The sequence below is a fragment of the Phoxinus phoxinus genome (genome assembly GCF_949152265.1).
Source record: "Phoxinus phoxinus genome assembly, chromosome: 20".
Lineage (NCBI taxonomy): Eukaryota > Metazoa > Chordata > Actinopteri > Cypriniformes > Leuciscidae > Phoxinus > Phoxinus phoxinus.
In genome coordinates this window covers 7,168,366-7,184,817 of record NC_136895.1, presented here as the reverse complement: position 1 = coordinate 7,184,817, position 16,452 = coordinate 7,168,366, and the positions used below count along the sequence as shown (strand labels likewise).

Genomic DNA, 16,452 nt, shown 5'->3' with positions numbered 1-16,452 from the left:
TGTAACACACACACACACACACACACACACACACACACACACACACACACACACACACACACACACACACACACACACACACACACACACACACACACGGCTGCTTCTGAGAGAAATTCAATTCACTATTTTGGTAGAAGGATAAGGACTGTCACTGTGGTAATGTAAAATAAAGATCCAGGTCCTTGATAAATATATATATATATATATATATATATATTTACTATTTTCTATATATTTTATATGCATATATAATAGGCTCAACTGTTGGCTCAGTGTTGCATTGTCACTTACTTTACATCTTACATTCGCTGATCATTTACATGCATTAAGAAAGTTCATTCAAGTTCTCTGTGGCAGTGAACGTTAGAGAACATAATTTTGTTTTGTTCCTCAGTTTGTAAAAAAAAGTTTTCCAGCAATACACTTGCAATGGAAGTTTAATGAGAGAAAAAGAATCAGAACAAGAATTCAAGTTTGGGTGACCTCTAGTGACTATGTGGTGATCTAGCTTGCTACTTAAGCAACCACCATGATATGCATTATGTGTTTTCACAGCATTGCTTTATTGATGCAAAATTAAATATTTAAATTAAATTATTTTATTTGTTTTGCCATATAAAACTAAACCAAAACATTAAATGATTTTTCTCATAATTTACAATTAGATTAAGATACTCTAATTCTTATTTCAGGACTAAATGCTGAAACAAATTAGAGGACAGAATGTTTATCATAAGACCAGTATAACTTCTGATCATTGAACAAGTTTTATCTTATGACTCTTTTCCTGACTTTATTTGTAGCATAATTCTATTGCCTTTGGCCAGACGTTTCAAATTCATTTTAGGTAAAAGGCTGGATTGGACAGAACGTCACATCATGTGGGCTAAAATTCATATTTGGTAAACCTTGGTCCACCCATTACTCATTAAGAGCGTACAATGTTATAATTCACGTGTGAGAGCAAACTACCAAATGCTTTTTTGTCAAAACTGTACCAGTACAACCAAAATATTAGTATGGTGAAGACGCTAACAGTGAGGAAAACAACATACAAAGCAAACAGAAATCGATCAATGACCTCCCCCAAGTGGATCCACTCGTTTGAGTTCTGATCACTGGAGAAATGATTATCAACATGCTGGCGAATGGTGAGTAAATCTTCATGTAGCATCCTTAGTTCCTTCAGTTCTTGCCCATCAAGATTTAATGGTGTTTTAATGCCCCTTTCATGGGATCTAGTTTGGTTTATTTCTATCTCAGGTGAGCAGGAAATGATATCATTGGTGTTTTCTGTTGGCAGAAATAGTTTGAGTTATTAATGTGATCTATACTGTAGATAAGTAAACACAAGATTTATAATTGAAATGTTGTTAATAGATATGCTGCATCATTTTTTTAAGCTTATAATTTTAATGTATATGATATATTCAGTATTTTATTTATTTGTTTTCATGTAGATGCAGACATTATACTGCCAGTTGTCCAACTTGTAATAAATTATCATTTTTTTTGCAGAAAATGTTTGACTGTTTGTTCAGCCGGTATGAGACTCACTTTGAGGACCCAAACAAACCATTCGTGCCAGGTAATTCAGGAACAACACTTTAATCCAGTTTGGTAGAGGAGGATAGTCACTCGAGCCACAAATAATATTAGTAACGACAATTGTCTCCAATAGACTGGCCACCATCAGTGCTAAACACACAGAGAAATATCTGCAGGGAGAGAGGGAGATAATAACATAAATTTCCAACCTTTCCAAGGTACACAACATGATGCTAGAAATGTACAATATTAAGTCTCATCTTCATAACCTGAAGACCCTTTTCATAGACTGAAAAGCACCAGGTGGATACTTCATTACTTCTATTTGTGGTAATAGAAAACCCCTTATATATATATATATATATATATATATATATATAAAAAGCTATGATTCACTATAACTGGTATGCACACTGTAGAAGCTCACTCTGACAGATTTGCTTTATTGTATTTTTCTACGGTACGTTTTAAATAAACGTAGATGTTCTGATTTAATTAAAGGTGCCTGAATAGTTTGAGAACGTCCCGGTTACGTATGTAATCCTCGTTCCCTGAAGGAGGGAACGGAGACGTATGTCGTGACCGACAAATAGGAATCTCGCTAGAGAGGCCAATCTACTTCGAGTGAGACTTAACAAGCCAATACACATTGGCGTGCAATCATTTGCATCAGCTGCGCAGCCTCGCAGCGCGGGTATATAACGAGCAGCTGGTGATTGCACTGTAGTTTTTTGCTGAGGAGCCAAGCCTGATAACCTGGCCACCCCGGCGGGCGGCAGCAGATGTGGCGACGGGACATACGTCTCCGTTCCCTCCTTCAGGGAACGAGGGTTACATACGTAACCGAGATGTTCCCTATCAGTCGGTCACTACGAGTATGTCGTGACCGACAAATAGGAATCCCTACCAAAGCGCCACAGCTGCTGCACCCCCTCCAGCGCCCTGTGCAAGCCTCTACACCTTCTTGCCTGGAAGGACGATAGGAGGAGGCTTACACAGAGTGAACCCGTCACTGTTGTTCTGTGATAACCCACACAGTGAGATTATTGGATAACACTGGGAAAGCGTGCCCGAACTGAAGGAGGGGAACGCTGCGGAAGCCACATTCTCAAGGAGTTAAGTGGAGATAACATATGGACTAACCCAAGGGTTGTACAGCATATGAGTAATGGGTGACTTAGCCCAAGGGAAAGACACGGGCTTCCATTTAGGAGCAGCCGTGGAGATATACACATATGGGATCCCCGTAGGGTCACACATATGGGACCCAGCCTATATCCGGTTCTCAAGGATTCAACGGATACAGGCCTGGCACCGGACGCTCCGCCATGTCCGGGCCGAGAGTGTTTGGAGGACTCACAGGTTTTTCACACTGGAGAATAAGGGTGCACAGTAGGGTGCAGCAAGCCGACAGAGCCTGGCCTCTCAGTGCTTCTACCCGTCTAGGGTGAGAACACGGGAGGAGACCGGCTCTACACGTAGGCTATAGTATCTAGCGAAAGTGTTAGGTGTCGCCCAGCCCGCAGCTCTACAGGTATCTGTTAGCGAGGAGCCACGTGCCAGCGCCCAGGAGGATGCAACGCCTCTCGTAGAGTGTGCATGCAACCCGAGCGGGCAGGGCACGCCTTGAACTTGGTAAGCCAAGGCGATGGCATCCACTATCCAGTGGGCCATCCTCTGCTTGGAGACAGCCTTTCCCTTCTGCTGGCCTCCGTAACAGACAAAGAGCTGGTCTGAGGTCCTGACGCTTTGAGTTCTGTCCACGTACATACGCAGAGCGCGAACGGGACAGAGCAAAGCCAGGGCTGGGTCTGCCTCCTCCAGGGGCAGCGCTTGCAGGTTCACTACCTGGTCCCTGAAGGGAGTGGTAGGAACCTTGGGCACATAGCCAGGCCGGGGTCTCAGTACAACATGGTTGTCACCCGGCCCGAACTCTAGGCACGATTCGTCATACCCTCTTGACCGAGGCCAGTGCAACCATCAGCAAAGTCTTCATGGAGAGAAGCTTCAAGTCTGCTGATTGCAACGGCTCAAAGGGAGCATCCTGAAGTGCACGAAGCACCAGGGAAAGGTCCCAAGAGGGTATGGAGGGGGGTCGAGGAGGATTTAATCGTCTCGCCCCCCTTAGGAACCTGACGACCAGGTCGTGCTTTCCAACTGTTTTGCCATCTATGTGGTCGTGATAAGCTGAAATAGCAGCAGCATGTACTTTGAGGGTGGAGGGAGACAGCCTTCGCTCCAACCCTTGCTGCAAGAAGGAAAGCACGGACCCTATCGAACATATTCGGGGGTCTTCTCGACGAGAAGAGCACCACTCGACGAACAGGTTCCACTTCAGGGCGTACACACGTCTCGTGGACGGCGCCCTTGCAGAAGTGATGGTGTTAAGTACCTCTGGGGGTAAGTCATCTAGAACCTCCGCATCCCGTCCAGGGACCAGACATGGAGTTTCCAGAGGTCTGGACGCGGGTGCCACAGGGTGCCCCGTCTCTGAGTCAGAAGATCCTTCCTCAGAGGAATGGGCCAGGGAGGGACTGTCACGAGGAGCATGAGTTCTGGGAACCAAGTCCGGGTGGGCCAATAGGGAGCCACCAGAAGGTCCTGCTCCTCGTCCTCCCTGACTTTGCACAATGTCTGTGCAAGTAGGCTCACTGGGGGAAACGCATATTTGCAGCTGTGTGCCAGCGCGTCCGTGCCGAGTGTTCACTCGGTCAGGGAACAAAACAGCTGGCAGTGGGTGGTTTCTGATGAGGCAAACAGGTCTACCTGAGCCTCCCCGAACTCTCTCCAAATCAGCTGAACCGCCTGGGGGTGGAGTCGCCATTCTCCTGGGAGCACAGCGATAGCTCGTCGGCCACACGGTTAAGCACTCCGGGGACATACATGGCTCGAAGCGACCTCAGATGCTTCTGACTCCAGAGGAGGAGATGGCGGGCGAGTTGCGACATGCGACGGGAGCGTAGACCACCTTGTCGGTTGATGTACGCAACGGTCGCTGTGTTGTCCGTACGGACCAGCACGTCTCTGTCCTGTAGCGGCCTCTTTAGGCGGCTCAGAGCGAGATGTACTGCTAGCAACTCGAGGCAGTTGATATGCCAATGCAGTTGGGGAGCCGTCCACACCCCTGACACTGCATGCCCGTTGTACGTGGCGCCCCAGCCGGTGGCAGAGGCATCTGTGAATACCACAGCATGCCTGGATACCTGTTCCAAGGGCACTCCTGCCCGTAGGAACGAGGGATCTGACAACGGGCTGAAGGTCTGGCGGCACGCCGGTGTGATTGCCACCCGGTGAGTGCCGTGATTCCACGCCCATCTCGGGACTCTGCCGTGAAGCCAGTGCTGAAGCGGTCTCATATGAAGCAGCCCGAGCGGGGTTACCGCTGCTGCCGCTGCCATATGCCCCAGGAGCCTCTGAAAAAGTTTCAGTGGGACCGCCGTCCTGCCTTTGAACGTGTTCAAGCAGTTCAGCACCGACTGAGCGTGCTGCTCTGTGAGGCGCGCTGTCTGTGCGACCGAATCCAACTCCAAATAGAGAAAAGAGATCCTCTGCACGGGGGCGAGTTTGCTCTTTTCCCAGTTGACCTGAAGGCCCAACTGGCTGAGGTGCCTGAGCACGAGGTCCCTGTGTTCGCATAACTGATCTCGAGAGTGTGCTAGTATGAGCCAGTCATCGAGATAGTTGAGGAGGCGAACGCCCTGTTCTCTCATGGGAACTTTCGTGAAGACACGGGGAGACAGGGACAGCCCGAAGGGCAGGACCTTGTACTGATATGCTCGACCCTCGAACGCAAAGCGCAGAAACGGCCTGTGTCGAGGAAGAATCGAGACATGAAAGTACGCATCCTTCAGGTCGATCGCTGCAAACCAATCTTGGGGACGGATGCATCCGAAAATGCGTCTCTGCGTGAGCATTTTGAACGGTAGCTTGTGGAGGCTCCGATTCAAAACTCACAGATCCAAGATCGGTCGTAACCCACCACCTTTCTTGGGTACAATGAAGTAGGGACTGTAGTGTCCTGACCTCATATCGGCTGGAGGGACCGGCTCTATCGCGTCCTTCGCCAGTAGGACTGCGATCTCCGCACACAAGACATGGGCATCGGCTGCTCTCACTGTAGTGGAGTGGATGGCCCGAAACTTGGGGGGACGCCGGGCGAACTGAATCGCATAGCCGAGCCTGATGGTCCGAATGAGCCAGCGAGACGGACTGGGGAGCGCTAACCAGGCTCGTAGAGACCGTACAAGCGGGACCAAAGGGACCGTAGGCGTACCCGGAGTGGGGCAGCGAGGTGGAACACAGGGGCTCGGTTCGGGAGGCTCTCTCTGGGAGGCGACCCGGAGCGGAGTGTGAGTGTGCTGCGCAACACTTACCTGGTTCCATGGGGTAGGAGGTGCAGGAGGCGGCTTGGTTGCGTTCTCGAACCGCACGCTGCTGCCCGCTGGCGATAGAGGAGGCGGAGGTGGAGGCAGCAGCTGACCGTCGCGGCAGGATGTGTCTAATGGCCTCAGTCTGCTTTTGTACAGCCGAGAACTGCTGGGCGAAGTTCTCGACCGCGTCGCCGAAGAGGCCGGTCTGGGACACGGGGGAGTTAAGGAACCGGAGCTTGTCGGTCTCCCGCATGTCAGCCAGACACAGCCAGAGATGGCGTTCCTGGACCACTAGTGTAGACATCGCACGACCCACTGACCGCGCAGTAACCTTCGTCGCACGAAGCGCGAGGTCCGTTGCGGTGCGAAGTTCCTGGAGAACTAGTGGGTCGTGACCACCCTCGTGCAGGTTCCTCAGTGCCTTGGCCTGATGAACCTGCAGCAACGCCATGGCGTGCATGGCAGAGGCAGCTTCTCCACAGGCCTTGTAAGCCTTGCCGGTTAGGTCCGACGAGTACTTGCAGGCCCGGGAAGGAAGACACGGTTCTCCACGCCAAGTGGAGTTAGGGCACAGTTTCATAGCAACAGCCCGCTCCACTGGCGGGATACGCATGTATTCCTTAGCTACCCCGCCATCAAGGGTGGTGAGAGGAGGAGGAGCCCCCGGAACGGTTTCTGGCAGTAAAAGGTGCCGTCCACGTCCCTATGAGCTCCTCATGCACCTCCAGGAAGAAAGGCACTGGGGTGGGTTGCTGAGAACCAGCACGTGCCACCCCGAGATACCAATCGTCCAACCTCGAGGGTTCGGGACACGGTGGAGGGTTCTACACGAGCCCGACCCTGTTGGCGGCCCGGGAAAGCATGGCCATCATCTCCGGGTCCGTCTCGGGCACCGCTGACCCACCCGAAGGGGGCAGCGGCACCGAGTCGTCGTCCGCGGAGAAGTCTGACCCACCCTCCGATGCAGCGATCGACATCTGATCGTCGCGGGGAGCCCCTCAAGGAAACGACTGGTACACACCTCGTGGATGGTCTAGCACATTCCGTTGGCGGCTCAACTGGCTGCGGAGCCTGAGAGGGGTGAGGGTCCCTAGGGGGTTGGTTCCCCGAAGGAAGCGCGCTCACTATAATCCTCAGGTCTCCCGTGCCACCACCCGAAGCAACCCTCTGAGGAGGATTGGATCGAGGCAGAGGCACGGGGACTCCGCCCCTTTGCAAGGACAAGAGTCTCGACCGAAGCTCCGAGATGGTCATCATCCCACAATGGGTACATGACTCATCCGCGAACCCTGCCTCCGCGTGTTCAATGCCCAGACACACGTGGCAGCGATCGTGACCATCCCGTGACCCCAGGTAACGACCGCATCCAGAAACACACAGATAGAACGACATCTTTTTCTTTTTTCTTTTTTTTAAAGACGCGTTCTATCTGTGTAAGCTCTTTCAGGGACTGCTCTCACTGGTGTAGCTACAGTGCAATCACCAGCTGCTCGTTATATACCCGCGCTGCGAGGCTGCGCAGCTGATGCAAATGATTGCACGCCAATGTGTATTGGCATGTTAAGTTTCACTCGAAGTAGATTGGCCTCTCTAGCGAGATTCCTATTTGTCGGTCACGTACGGTGGCCGAGAGGTGCAAAACAAATCACAATTATAAAAACAAAATACCAAATCCAAAAACAAAATAACAATTCAGAAAACAAAATAACAATTCAGAAAACACAACGACAATTCAGAAAACAAAATGACAATTCAGAAAACACAAAAACAATTCAGAAAACAAAATAACAAATCCAAAAACAAAATAACAAATCCAAAAACAAAATAACATCCAAAAACAAAATAACAATTCAGAAAACAAAATAACAATTCAGAAAACACAAAAACAATTCAGAAAACAAAACGGAAAAGGTAAGGTATATTTTGAAAATGGTATACGTATCGCTGATTGGACAAGACACCTGTCAATCAAGCAAGAACCGGAATCAAGCGATTACTGGTAGTACCGAGGGTAGAAAAGCGATTCGTCTCGGACAAGTGGATCAGTACCGTTACTTTAGTACATGCACGCAGCTTTCTTCTACCGTGAACGAGATTATAATGTTATTTCCTGATGCTGATGTACAGATCAAACGTTAAATCTGAGGTGTAGTAGACATATATTCATAGGCGTAATTTGCGGGTTGGGGCGGGTGGGACATGTCCCCAGATTGTGTCCCCACCACTTTTGAAACATCTCGCGGCACGGATGTACCAATAAAAATAAATAAAACATCTCCAGTTCACTCTAGCTATTTGTTAAATAAGAGACGATTTAGCGCTGAAAAGAGTTGATGAAATCAAGAGATCAAAGTGCTCGTTGCCGCTGTTCTGCTGTGGCTCGCGCACAGTCTTTACACGGACGCGCGCTTCAATCCGTTGCGGAGAGACTCCATTATTTCCTGTGAAATCACAAAACATAATGCACAAAAACGTGTCCCTGCTTGATATACACCTACTGATAAACAATCGGTTTTGATGAGAAAAAAAAAATATACTGCTTAGTGCGGATTAGAACCCAGAACCTCTGACACGCTTGGCAAAAGTTCTGCCACTGGACCATTCAAGTACATGTGTAGATCAGCCGAATCTATGCATTTGTACTACATCTCATCAAACAATAAATTAAACACAATGCGGTACTGAAAAAAATATACACATGATTTGACCGTTTATTTGATTAAATATCAAAAACGAATCGCTTTTCTACCCTCGGTACTTCCAGTAATCTCTTGATTCTGGTTCTTGCTTGATTGACAGGTGTCTCGTCCAATCAGCGATACGTATGCCATTTTCAAAATATACCTACCTTTTCCGTTTTGTTTTCTGAATTGTTTTTGTGTTTTCTGAATTGGTATTTTGTTTTCTGAATTGTTATTTTGTTTTCTGAATAGTTTTTGTGGTTTCTGAATTGTTATTTTGTTTTCTGAATTATTTTGTTTTCTGAATTGTTATTTTGTTTTCTGAATTGTTATTTTGTTTTTATAATTGTGATTTGTTTTGCACCTCTCGGCCACCGTAGTCACGACATACTCGTAGTGACCGACTGATAGGGAACCACTGATATATATGGTGTACATTTATATATATATATATAACATTTTTTACAAGTGCAGTGGGGACCAAAAGTTTGAGATTCAGATTTTAATGCAAGTAAAGTTTTAAGATTTCAAAAATAAAAATAAAAAATAAATGGAAAGTTATATGAAGTGTAAAATGATAATACAAATATAATTTGTTATAAAAAGTTTCTATTAGAATTAAATGCAATACAGAAACATTTCACACGTGGACTCAAAACTTTTGGACCCTGCTGTTTATGTACTGTCTGATAACAGACTTATTAGAGGGATGGTGTCTCCTGTAACAGGAAGCAGATCGTTCATGAGGAGAAGGAAGACGGTGTAGCCCAGAATAAGAGTAATTTTGAAGGCAGAACGGTCCACATTTTGAGGAGGCAGGAGGAAGCTGAACAGATCTACGGTAATCAGGCAGTAGCTGGGGATCAGGAGGTTCACCACATATAGAGTTGGTCTGCGCTTCAGTTCAATCTAATATGTGACAACCATTAGAACAATAAACAAAACAAAATCAAAGGAATAATTCGTTCAAATGAATTTAACATCACTTAATCTTAGTTTGAAAAATAAAATGTTCTTGCTGTAACAATATTTATCAACTACAATATTTAGGAATTGATGGTAACACAAACATTGTAAACAAGTTCATCCCAGCTGTCCAACCCGCCAATGTTCAAGTATGATGATTTGGCAGATTTTCGTCCGGTTATGTCAGTCAGTTGCCACTACCCTTTATCCTCCATGTACTGTTGAGATTTAAAAAACGTGGCCTCCACTGGTTCTGAAAATAATATTTGAACATCTCTATCTGTAGACGGAGAAATAAATTAGCATCATCCAAAATGGATGTACATTTTTTAGAAATAATAAATTTTGTGAGCGAGATGCCAAAAGCACTTTTTATAGAGCTTAATATTCTGCTGTCTGTCATCCACACACATTACGTATATGTGGTTTTCTTTCCTTGAATTGAAACTGAATGTTAGCCTGTTATAAATCAAGATTATATATTTTAATTGATGGTAAGTTATTACTTACTTGTGTGTTTGTATGAGCCAAATGAGTAGGTGCAGGTTTGAATATCAAAAGGAAAGGTGTAGATGTTTAGGTTGCAGGAGCTGATCACATGGACTGGCAGCCGATCTTCTGCTTTGCCATTGTTGTAAAGATAAACATAATCGGTGTCTGGGGCTTGGTTATCACTTATGCTGTAATTAAAAAGTGCAGCATGACACCGATAGCCTCAACAGTTTTATTTATTTATTTATTATTTATTATTTATTATTAATTTAGGCCTTTAATTTAGTGTTGAGATGTTGTTCATTGAGTGTAGGCCTAGAGATAACGATCCAAATAGCATAGGCTGATAGACGGAAAGCATGACAGTAGGAGGTTACCACATTATATTACGTTTTATTTATAATTAGAATGTGTTTAACAAATCAGTTAATGTAAGAATTAGCCTACTAGGGTTAGGCATCAGCAATTTTTTTATTCAACCAGCTGATTTCTGTAAATGAATGTAAAACTAAATGTATATTGGAGCACAGGGTGAGTCAGAATATACATAACGACGATTTGAGACAAATAAATAAAACTATATAAATGGCACTCTGTGGCGCGGCAGGATTTTGAACAAGGTCCTGAGCCGTTGCTGGGCGCCGCGGACAGACACTTCTCGTCTGGTGTGCGACCCCCTTTAGACATACGGCTCAGGACCTTGTTCAAAATCCTGCCATGCCACAGAGCTATCGACTCGGCCCAGATGCTAACTATTGCTGGCGACATCATTCACTTTGGGGGCTTCTCTTCCCCTCAGATCATTCCAGAGGATGTCAGCCTGATCACCTCCTCTGTTATTCCGCGGGGCCTCCAATTTTGGCTCAAGGCCTGTGTTCCGGCCCACGCTTGGCACCTGGGATGCATTTGCCTCAAGGTGAACCACCGCTGTATCAGAGTTGTGGCCCCTTGAAAGGCCCTTCGCCTGAACCAAACAGGTGTTCAATTGGGACTGACCTCCAGAAGGAAGGTAGTCACGACAGATGCCTCCAACTCAGGTTGGGGAGCTCTGTGCGAGGGCAGACCAGCGTTCGATTCCTGGTCCAGCCTAGAGCAGCACCTGCATATAAACTGCCTCAAAATGATAGTGTTTTTTCTTGCCCTAAAACCTTCCTGCCGTCCCTGAGGGGCCATCACATCCTTGTCCTATCGGACAACATGACGGTGGTGGCCTACATAAATCACCAAGGTGTTCTCAGGTCTTTGTCCCTCTACAGAGTGGTATGATGCCTCCTTTTATGGGCACAGTGCAACTTGCGCTCACTTTGGGTAGTTCACGTGCCGGCAGGCTGAACCAAGGAGTGGACATTTTGTCACAGGTGGTTCAGGTTATTTGGAGCATCTTTGGGAGGTCAAAGGTGGACCTCTTCGCCTCAGGACACAACTCTTCCAGCTAAACAGTTTTCACCCATGACTGGCCTAGTGCTCGCCTGTATGCCTTCCCTTTGATTTCCCTGCTCCCCCAGGTCATCAGACAAGTCAGGGAAGTCGGATGCTCGGTCCTCCTGGTGGCCCCACTCTGACGGAACCAGGCAATGGTTCCCCAGTTGATACAGATGCTGTCGGCAGCCCCTTGGACAATCCCGTTGAGGAAGGACCTCCTCTTGCAAGCGAGAGGGACAATTTGGCATCCCCAACCCAACCTATGGAGCCTTCACGTTTGGGCTCTCGACAGGAGTCTTTACAGCTCCCCGCGAGGGTAACTAACTCTATTTTGGAGGCTAGAGCCACACCTATGAGGCACCTCTACTCCCTTAAATGTGCTTTGTCACTTTGCAAACCCTTTTCATGCTCAAACAGCAACATTATATACTAAACAAAGTTGCGTAATTTAGTAATGTTGTAATTTTGGAACTCACACTTCACTGATGACAATATCAGGCCTCCAGAGTTTTTTTCTTGGCAATGTGATTCTGTCTGTTCCACATTCATCAGGATCCCGGTCAAACCTTCAATTTTCCAGTCCTTCAGAATGCAAATATAATTTATTAATTTTCCATTTATAAACACTTTTTTTTAAAGTATCAAGATATTATATTTAATATATTTAAGATTTTAGGAATTTAAGTCCAAGAATAAACGGCAAGGTGGCAGCTCAAAATAGATCCTTAGAGCTCTTACAAACCACAGCCAGATAAATGTATCCAAGATTTGAGCTTTTTCATCCTAAAAGGGAAAACGTCCACAATTTCTATTTAGCCATTTGCAGATTATGATTGTAATGTGACTGCATACAGTGATTGGTATATTTGGATATTTACTTACCAAATCCAAAATGGCATACAAAATGAAACCCAAATTGATTTTTGTAGGTGTTTTTGGATTAATAACTGGCCGCATTTGGGTTTTGTTAAAGACACTCTCTCTGAGTGATTGTAGGAGAGCGACTGCGGTTGGCTGAGAGCAGTTTAAGGTGTCTGCAGATCTCATGAGTGCAGCTGCCCGAAGAGTTCAGCCCCAAAGAGAGAAAACAGTAGCAATATAGTCATGAAGGAAATAAGCTATATGCATACCAAACCAAAAATATGTATTACAGTACTAGAGGCCATGAACGACAGACTCTTTTTATGAATTCCAATTGCTCAGGTTTTGGACTTGATTATTGAAATGATTATCTTACATTGAATAATGAAGCAGGTGAAGAAGAAATGAGTTGTAGAAGATTGGCAGTTCATTGTCTAGCCTCCAATGACAATTATAAACTTTTGTTTCTGTATTCATGAAACAATCAACTATGTAAAAAATCAATAAGCAGGTTACTTGAGAACAGCTGGACCTCTTGGCTTTGAAAAATAGTTCAAAATGATCTAACAACAATTTTACCATACCAGTCCTAGATAAATGTTTCTTTCACTGTAACATTTACAAAAGGCCATTCAAATTTAGACCTTGAATTTGACCAGTTTATTTAAGATAGGCAACATATGACTGCAGCACATAAGGGTTCAATTAAAGTATTAAGACGGATGCTACTACAAACTTAGACCTGAAATGCCCTTTGTGTGAAACAAATTATTTTTTGTCACACTTTATATTAGGTGTCGTTACTACAAAAAATTGTCAAATACAATTTACTTATGGTGTTTATGTTGATTTGCAAAAAAACTTTTGCTATTATTGAGGTGGGATATGGGTAAGGTTGGAGACAGATATGGATAGGTTTAAAGGTGGGGTAAGGGGTAAGAAGAGTTTTTTTAAACAAGCGTTCAATTTTAAAACATGTACACAGCAAATGCATTGTATCAAATTATTAATTTAAATGTTAGTACATAGTAGTTAAAGACACAATGTAAAGTGAGACATCATTTTTGTTAAATGCCCTAAAAAGCCCTATTCGCACTGGATAAGTATTATCTGGGGACCTTGTGTGGTTTAGAAATGACCCACCCACATCTGAATTTCGTGTGGCGCATTCGCACGGTATAAACAAAGCCTGTGATTTTACTGACTTATCTCCTGAATATGATGTCAGACTATTGCTTGGAAATGTCTTGTCATTATAGGTCTAGCTTATGATATAACATAAACAGAAGAATGTTCCTTATGTCATTCATCTCCATCTAATCATTCTTTTTGTTTTTGCTCTTCTGATGGTTTTTAGCTTTCCCTTTCTGCAAATGTTATTGTTGTATGGTGTAGTGATATTACCCAGCACCTAAAATACTATCAAAACACTCCAACGCAGCCTCCATTCTTTGCAAAAGATGGATAAAAAAGCTCACAGGAAACAAAAACCTTGAAAAAAATGATATACGACCCCGCCAAATCACAGAGATGCCGATTCGAACGGGACTAATATTATCACAGGACCTCGGTGTTCGGCAAAATATGGTAGGTTATTTGCGGGGGAATTTTTACTTTGCAAATTACAGACATGGCCGATTCGAGCAGAATTAACATCACAGACAACCTCCACAATTATTACAAATGACAAGAGGTCACAAGGTAATACTTATCCCGTGCGAATAGGGCTTAAGGCTAACTTTATTGGAAGGCTACAAAGCAAAACGTTTGTTTGCAGGTTTATATTTGATTTTGAATCTCAGATTTTTTTTTAGTGTTGTGAGACTTTTTGGTCTTCACTTTATATATAATATATATACACATACTTTATGTATAGAAGACAGATGTAAAGTGCTACAGCTGTACAGATGCTTGTAGTTTCTGGCAAATAACGTAAGTAGTGGAAAAAACGCACCCAAAAGGTCAAAAAGGACAATTTGCATTATATTGCAACCATTCCTTCTCTGCTCAAGTATAAATTCAAAATTTTAAAACAAAACCATTAACTATCCTAATTGTTGTCAGTTGAAACACAGGCCCCTTGTTTATTGTTGAATCTTACCTGAATATTGACAGAAGTTTTATATCCATTAAGTTATTGGTCAGTGATGTGACTATCAGTGACCCATAGATTTTAATTTCAGAATCATTTATCAGTTTGACAGGTAATGTGTTAGACTGGTGGGAATGTACCCTAAATACAAATAACTGATTTGCTTAGGCAAATATGTATTAGTCATCCAGCTTGTAATGGCTAGCAACAATGAACGCTTTTGCAAAACTTAACATTGTACTTCTAAACCTTCTGGAAATATTAGACATTGGAGACATAAGCCCAATATTCAAAATATCTAGTGTGTGTCTAAAATAAATGTGGTGGTAACTGGGGTCTCAGTGGTGGAACATACTTTTGCATACTGAGGGTAAGAAACATGGCATTGTCTAAAACTGTAGTGTGGATATGACATTAATATTGCATATTGTGATACCAATGTGAAAGTCTCGCTTTCTCATGTCACATTTCTATTTGATGTTTAACAATTAAAGTAACACCAGGTAACTTTTGCTCTCGGGGTCCCCCTAGAGTTGGGAAACAGTATTGTCCTCTACTACTGTCGTAAACTCTGTCATCCTACATGCACGTGCATATTGACAACCATGATAGCCCTGAACACTGTAGGAGGAGTTCACATGCAGGTGTTCTGCTTGCGTCGCATGTGAAATGTCTTCATCCAGGTACAGTGGCATATATTTCAGCATGTCATGATATGAATATAATTTCATGGGTTTTATTTTTTTCAAACGACAAATGATCGCGATGCTCACGTTTACAAGCCAGCGTCATTATAGTAGCCTAGTCTATTGGTTACCGTTTTACATCTATATGAAACTTCAATGCAATGTTTGAGCGTTGCTTTGATTTGTGAAAAACCGGGACACTCAGATTATTATTTTTTTTGGGGGTCTGAGTTGTAGGTTGTAAATAGTATTTTCTTTGACACTGGTGGCTCATCCGATTTTGTTGTGTTATCCTCCTCGTCCGTCTCTCCCCCCATTTCACACAATAGATGTAAATAGACAGTTTTTAAAAAGCTAGCGAGCAACTAAACTCACACTGTATCATCCTGGATGTGTGTTGATGCGCTCGCACGACCGACAGCACAGGCAGTTGCTAGGCGATAAGTTGAGCTTCCAATCAAATAAAAGTAAACGCTTGGCATTGGCCAATCCACTGTTTTACCCGTTTTTACCCGTTTACGGACACAGGATTGGATGTACTGTACACAACTATGAAGAAAACACAGTAACAGTAGACGGAAACGGTTTAATTTGAAACCAGGAAATTCTACTTTAGAAGTACATTTTCACAAAAAAACGGGACAATTCGTGTCCCGGGAAAGAATATGAATTTTCTGGGACTGTCGCTCAAAAAAGAGAACAATCCCTGGAGAACCGGGACGGGTGGCATCGGGCACCCCTCCTCCTCCTTCAGCTCACGCCAGCGAGAGAACGCCGGCCCAATGTTGATCCTTGTTCTGCCTTTAATGCGATCACTTTCTCGGTTCCTCTTTTTGCTTTCCTCCGACAAAACCTTTGCTTTCTTGCTTTTCTGTGCTGCTTCGGCCATGACTATAACATTTGGCAAACAAACGCTAGTTTGGCTCGCACGTCCGATTTTAAGGAAGTGGGGGTGGTGGTGGTGGAATTTTGTAGTTCTCTTTGTTCGCCGGTTACTACCCGAAACCTGAAGTTTAAAAGTACGATTAAAAACGCTACAGACCCCGTCAGGCTATGGCAGACGTGTCATTCAACCTATTGTAAGTCGATGTACCATCACAAGAGACTTGGAAATATATTATTAAGGTTGAAAAGTGACCTAGTGCTGCTTTAAACACCAGTTACCGTACACTATCAATATATAACCAATATACAAACAATTGTACCTTAACAGATATATCAATATATAACCCATATACAAACAATTGTATATTAACAGATATATAAAATAGTCTTCAAACATTTTTTTTTTTTCATGCATAAGCCTCTGGGGTCTGAGGTGTTTTCTGGGC

General features: G+C 44.3%; 1 long non-coding RNA gene across 1 annotated transcript; it reads left to right on the top strand.

Moving 5' to 3' along the window:
- The first annotated feature begins 826 nt into the window (after positions 1-826).
- LOC306987657 lies at positions 827-9,435 on the top strand. The gene is made up of 3 exons (XR_013795215.1): positions 827-1,154; positions 1,522-1,591; positions 9,331-9,435. It is a non-coding gene; the product is annotated as an uncharacterized lncRNA (long non-coding RNA).
- Positions 9,436-16,452: the final 7,017 nt, after the last annotated feature.